The sequence below is a fragment of the Heterodontus francisci genome, unplaced genomic scaffold (genome assembly GCF_036365525.1).
Source record: "Heterodontus francisci isolate sHetFra1 unplaced genomic scaffold, sHetFra1.hap1 HAP1_SCAFFOLD_172, whole genome shotgun sequence".
NCBI lineage: Eukaryota > Metazoa > Chordata > Chondrichthyes > Heterodontiformes > Heterodontidae > Heterodontus > Heterodontus francisci.
In genome coordinates this window covers 458,215-465,415 of record NW_027141631.1, presented here as the reverse complement: position 1 = coordinate 465,415, position 7,201 = coordinate 458,215, and positions in this window count along the sequence as shown.

The following is a 7,201-nucleotide window of genomic DNA, read 5'->3' as shown; positions in this document are numbered from 1 at the left end:
GCTGTTAAACATTTGAAATGTCTGCTTAAACCGTCTTTTGCGGAAGAGAGTTCCAAAGACCATAACCCTCTGAGAGAAAAGAAATTCCTCAACTCTTTCTTCAATGGGGGACCCTTGTTTCAAAACCGTGACCCTTAACTCTAGATTCCCCACCCAAGGGTAAACATCTGTTACACGTAAACCCTGTTAAGACCCTTTAGGATTAAGTCTCATCTTACTCTTCTAAACTGCAGCTGCTACAAGCCACGTCTGTCCAACCTTTCCTCATAAGACAACCCGGCCATTCCAGGTATTCATCTGGTGAAGGTTCCCTGTACTGTTTCCAACGCATTTATATCCGTCCTTAACTAAGGAGATCAATACTGTGCACAGTACTCCAGATGTGGTCTCAACAATGACCAGTATAGCTGAAGCACTCCATCCCTGCTTTTGAATTCAATTCCCCTCACAATAAACGATAACATTCTGTTCGCTTTCTGAATTACTTGCTGTACCTGCATCCTAATATTTTGTGATTAATGTTCTAGGACAACCAGATCCCTCTGCACCTCGGAGCTCTGCAATCTCTCACCAAAGAACAAAGAAAAAAGAAAATTACAGCACAGGAACAGGCCCTTCGGACCTCCAAGCCTGCACCGATCCAGATCCTCTATCTAAACATGTCGCCTATTTACTAAGGGTCTGTATCTCTTTGCTTCCTGCCCATTCATGTATCTGTCTAGATACATCTTAAAAGACGCTATCATGCCCGCGTCTACCACCTCAGCTGGCAACGCATTCCAGGCACCCACCACCCTCTGCATAAAGAACTTTCCACGCATATCCCCCCTAAACTTTTCCCCTCTCACTTTGAACTCGTTACCCCTAGTAATTGAAACCCCCACTCTGGGAAAAAGCTTCTTGCTATCCACCCCGTCTATACCTCTCATGATTTTGTACACCTCAATCAGGTCCCCCCTCAACCTCCGTCTTTCTAATGAAAATAATCCAAATCTGCTCAACCTCTCTTCATAGCTAGCGCCCTCCATACCAGGCAACATCCTGGTGAACCTCCTCTGCACCCTCACCAAAGCATCTACATCCTTTTGGTAATGTGGCGACCAGAACTGCACGCAGTATTCCAAATGTGGCCGAACCAATGTCTAATACAACTGTAACATGACCTGCCAACCCTTGTACTCAATACTCCGTCCGATGAAGGAAAGCATGCCGTATGCCTTCTTGACCACTCTATTGACCTGCGTTGCCACCTTCAGGGAACAATGGACCTGAACACCCAAATCTCTCTGTACATCAATTTTCCCCAGGACTTTTCCATTTACCGTATAATTCACTCTTGAATTGGATCTTCCAAAATGCATCACCTCGCATTTGCCCTGATTGAACTCCATCTGCCATTTCTATGCCCAACTCTCCAATCTATTTATATTCTGCTGTATTCTCTGACAGTCCCCTTCACTATCTGCTACTCCACCAATCTTAGCGTCGTCTGCAGACTTGCTGATCAGACCACCTATACTTTCCTCCAAATCATTTATGAATATCACAAACAACAGTGGTCCCAGCACGGATCCCTGTGGAACACCAGTGGTCACAAATCTCCATTTTGAGAAACTCCCTTCCACTGCTACTCTCTGTCTCCTGTTGCCCAGCCAGTTGTTTATCCATCTAGCTAGTACACCCTGGACCCCATGCGACTTCACTTTCTCCATCAACCTGCCATGGGGAACCTTATCAAACGCCTTACTGAAGTCCATGTATATGACATCTACAGCCCTTCCCTCATCAATCAACTTTGTCACTTCCTCAAAGAATTCTATTAAGTTGGTAAGACATGACCTTCCCTGCACAAAACCATGTTACCTATCACTGATAAGCCTATTTTCTTCCAAATGGGAATAGATCCTATCCCTCAGTATCTTCTCCAGCAGCTTCCCTACCTCTGACGTCAGGCTCACCGGTCTATAATTACCTGGATTATCCCTGCTACCCTTCTTAAACAAGGGGACAATATTAGCAATTATCCAGTCCTCCGGGACCTCACCCGTGTTTAAGGATGCTGCAAAGATATCTGTTAAGGCCCCAGCTATTTCCTCTCTCGCTTCCCTCAGTAACCTGGGATAGATCCCTTCTGGACCTGGGGGCTTGTCCACCTTAATGCCTTTTAGAATACCCAAGACTTCCTCCCTCCTTATGCCGACTTGACCTAGAGTAATCAAACATCTGTCCCGAACCTCAACATCCGACATGTCCCTCTCCTCGGTGAATACCGATGCAAAGTACTCGTTTAGATTCTCACCCATTTTCTCTGACTCCACGCATAATTTTCCTCCTTTGTCCTTGAGTGGGCCAATCCTTTCTCTAGTTACCCTCTTGCTCCTTATATATGAATAAAAGACTTTGGGATTTTCCTTAACCCTGTTTGCTAAAGATATTTCATGACCTCTTTTAGCCCTCTTAATTCCTCGTTTCGGATTGGTAAGAGAGGTGCCAGAGAACTGCAGGACAGAAAACTCAGTATCATTATTCAAGAAGGGTAGCAGAGATAAACCAGGTAATTACAGGCCTGTGAGTCTAACATCAGTGGTCAGGAAACTACTGGAAAACAATTCTGAGGGACAGGATTGATCTCCACTTGGAGAGGCTGGGATTGATCAGGGATAGTCAGCATGGCTTTGTCAGGGGGAGATTGTGTCTAATTAACTTGATTGAATTTCCCGAGTCGGTGACTAGATGTATAGATGAGGGTAAAGCAGTTGATGTACTATACATGGACTTCAGTAAGGCTTTTGATAAGGTCCTGCATGGGAGGTTGGTTGAGAAGATAAGAGCCCATGGGATCCAGGGCAATTTGGCAAATTTGATCCAAAATTGGCTGAGTGGCAGGAGGCAGCGGGTGATGGTCGACGGTTGTTTTTGCGAATGGAAGCCTGCGACCACTGCTGTGTCACAGGGATCGGTGATGCTACCCTTGTTGTTTGTGGTATACATTAATGATTTAAATGTAAATATCGGAGGTATGATCAGTAAGTTTGCAAATGACATGAAACTTGGTCGTGTCGTAAATAGTGAGGAGGGAAGCCTTAGATTACAGGACGATATAGATGGGCTGGTAAAATGGACGGAGCAGTGGCAAATGGAATTTAATCCTGAGAAGTGTGAGGTGATGCATTTGGAGAGGTATAAGAAGGCAAGCAGATTACTGAAGGCAGCAGCACAGGTAGATTAGGAAGGCATATTGTATACTTGCCTTCATAGAACATAAGAGAAGGGAGGTTATGCTGGAGCTGTATAAAAAGCTAGTTAGGCCTCAACTGGAGTAAGATGTGCATTTCTGTTCACCACACTATAGGAAGGATGTGATTGTACTGGAGAGGGTGCAGAGGAGATTCACCAGGATGTTCCCTGGGCTGGAGCATTTCAGCTATGAAGAGAGACTGGATAGGGTAGGGTTGTTCTCCTTAGAACAGAGAAGGCTGAGGGGTGACCAGATTGAGGTAGACAACATTATGAGGGGCATTGATAGGTTAGATAGGAAGAAACATTTTGCCTTACCAGCGGGCATCGAATAGTGGCAAGGGGCAGAATGTTTAGAGGGGATTTAAGGATTTCTTTTTTCACACAGTGTGTGGTTGGAAAGAGGAACGCAATGCCTCAAGGGGCGGTACAAGCATGAACCCTCAGAACATTTAAGAAGTATTTAGACAAGCACTTGAAACGCCATAGCATACAAGGCTACGGGCCAAATGCTGGAAAATTGGATTAGAATAGATAGGCTTGACGGTGTGGGATTTTTCCTGCAGCACTTGCATTCCTGGTCTCTGTCTGACAGTGTACTGATTCAGAGTGCGGGATTAAATCATGCAAAACTTTCGTTCCTGGTCACTGACACTGTAATGATTCAGAGTCTGGGATCTTTCCTGCATCACTTACTGTCCCAGTGACTGTCTGACATTGGATTGATTCAGAGTGTGCGATTTTTCCTGCATCACTTACAGTCCCAGTCACTGTCTGACACTGTACTGATTCAGAGTGTGGGATTTTTCCTGCATCACTTACTGTCCCAGTCACTGTCTGACACTGTACTGATTCAGAGTGTGCGATTTTTCCTGCATCACTTACTGTCCCGGTCACTGTCTGACACTGTACTGATTCAGAGTGTGGGATTTTTCCTGCATCACTTACTGCTCTGGTCACTGTCTGACACTGTACTGATTCAGAGTGTGGGATTTTTCCTGCATCGCTTACTGTCTCAGTCACTGTCTGACATTGTACTGATTCAGAGTGTGGGATTTTTCCTGCATCACTTACTGTCCCAGTCACTGTCTGACACTGTACTGATTCAGAGTGTGGGATTTTTCCTGCATCACTTACTGTCCCGGTCACTGTCTGACATTGGACTGATTCAGAGTGTGCGATTTTTCCTGCATCACAGGTAAATTTAATTTCCTTTTGTTTTTCGGCGGAGGCCAGGGGGCTGCTGGGTAAGTAAAACACTATATATTTGGGCGGTTTCAAATAATTTTCCTTTCAGTGCAGCAGCTTTTTCGGGAGCAGCGTGTGAGCGAGTGAGCAGCTGGGAAAGTCCGTTTGAAAGTAAATTTAATTTCCTTTTGTTTTTCGGCGGTGGCCAGGGGGCTGCTGGGTAAGTAAAACACTATATATTTGGGCGGTTTCAAATAATTTTCCTTTCAGTGCAGCAGCTTTTTCGGGAGCAGCGTGTGAGCGAGTGAGCAGCTGGGAAAGTCCGTTTGAAAGTAAATTTAATTTCCTTTTGTTTTTCGGCGGTGGCCAGGGGGCTGCTGGGTAAGTAAAACACTATATATTTGGGCGGTTTCAAATAATTTTCCTTTCAGTGCAGCAGCTTTTTCGGGAGCAGCGTGTGAGCGAGTGAGCAGCTGGGAAAGTCCGTTTGAAAGTAAATTTAATTTCCTTTTGTTTTTCGGCGGTGGCCAGGGGGCTGCTGGGTAAGTAAAACACTATATATTTGGGCGGTTTCAAATAATTTTCCTTTCAGTGCAGCAGCTTTTTCGGGAGCAGCGTGTGAGCGAGTGAGCAGCTGGGAAAGTCCGTTTGAAAGTAAATTTAATTTCCTTTTGTTTTTCGGCGGTGGCCAGGGGGCTGCTGGGTAAGTAAAACACTATATATTTGGGCGGTTTCAAATAATTTTCCTTTCAGTGCAGCAGCTTTTTCGGGAGCAGCGTGTGAGCGAGTGAGCAGCTGGGAAAGTCCGTTTGAAAGTAAATTTAATTTCCTTTTGTTTTTCGGCGGTGGCCAGGGGGCTGCTGGGTAAGTAAAACACTATATATTTGGGCGGTTTCAAATAATTTTCCTTTCAGTGCAGCAGCTTTTTCGGGAGCAGCGTGTGAGCGAGTGAGCAGCTGGGAAAGTCCGTTTGAAAGTAAATTTAATTTCCTTTTGTTTTTCGGCGGTGGCCAGGGGGCTGCTGGGTAAGTAAAACACTATATATTTGGGCGGTTTCAAATAATTTTCCTTTCAGTGCAGCAGCTTTTTCGGGAGCAGCGTGTGAGCGAGTGAGGAGCTGGGAAAGTCCGTTTGAAAGTAAATTTAATTTCCTTTTGTTTTTCGGCGGTGGCCAGGGGGCTGCTGGGTAAGTAAAACACTATATATTTGGGCGGTTTCAAATAATTTTCCTTTCAGTGCAGCAGCTTTTTCGGGAGCAGCGTGTGAGCGAGTGAGCAGCTGGGAAAGTCCGTTTGAAAGTAAATTTAATTTCCTTTTGTTTTTCGGCGGTGGCCAGGGGGCTGCTGGGTAAGTAAAACACTATATATTTGGGCGGTTTCAAATAATTTTCCTTTCAGTGCAGCAGCTTTTTCGGGAGCAGCGTGTGAGCGAGTGAGCAGCTGGGAAAGTCCGTTTGAAAGTAAATTTAATTTCCTTTTGTTTTTCGGCGGTGGCCAGGGGGCTGCTGGGTAAGTAAAACACTATATATTTGGGCGGTTTCAAATAATTTTCCTTTCAGTGCAGCAGCTTTTTCGGGAGCAGCGTGTGAGCGAGTGAGCAGCTGGGAAAGTCCGTTTGAAAGTAAATTTAATTTCCTTTTGTTTTTCGGCGGTGGCCAGGGGGCTGCTGGGTAAGTAAAACACTATATATTTGGGCGGTTTCAAATAATTTTCCTTTCAGTGCAGCAGCTTTTTCGGGAGCAGCGTGTGAGCGAGTGAGCAGCTGGGAAAGTCCGTTTGAAAGTAAATTTAATTTCCTTTTGTTTTTCGGCGGTGGCCAGGGGGCTGCTGGGTAAGTAAAACACTATATATTTGGGCGGTTTCAAATAATTTTCCTTTCAGTGCAGCAGCTTTTTCGGGAGCAGCGTGTGAGCGAGTGAGCAGCTGGGAAAGTCCGTTTGAAAGTAAATTTAATTTCCTTTTGTTTTTCGGCGGTGGCCAGGGGGCTGCTGGGTAAGTAAAACACTATATATTTGGGCGGTTTCAAATAATTTTCCTTTCAGTGCAGCAGCTTTTTCGGGAGCAGCGTGTGAGCGAGTGAGCAGCTGGGAAAGTCCGTTTGAAAGTAAATTTAATTTCCTTTTGTTTTTCGGCGGTGGCCAGGGGGCTGCTGGGTAAGTAAAACACTATATATTTGGGCGGTTTCAAATAATTTTCCTTTCAGTGCAGCAGCTTTTTCGGGAGCAGCGTGTGAGCGAGTGAGCAGCTGGGAAAGTCCGTTTGAAAGTAAATTTAATTTCCTTTTGTTTTTCGGCGGTGGCCAGGGGGCTGCTGGGTAAGTAAAACACTATATATTTGGGCGGTTTCTGAACCCGAGACACCACACTTGTAGTGTCTCCCACCCGCCCTCCTCCTCTAACCAAAAAAAAAAGGACTCGGTGGGGTGTTTATAAGGTAAGGCTTTTTCGATTTCTCTGGTTTTATTGTGATTGGTAAAAACTTTTCGTTCCTTTTTCATTCAACTAAGTTTAAACTTAAGATTAAAAATGGCAGGAGATCTCAGACCCGTATCATGCTCCTCTTGCTCAATGTGGGAGCTCAGGGACATGGCTGATGACCCTGACTCCTTCACGTGCAGGAAGTGTGTCCAGCTTCAGCTCTTGTTAGACCGCATGACGGCTCTCGAGCTGCGGATGGACTCACTTTGGAGCATGCGCGATGCTGAGGAGGTCGTGGATAGCACGTTTAGTGAATTGGTCACACCGCAGATTAGGATTGCTGAGGGAGAAAGGGAATGG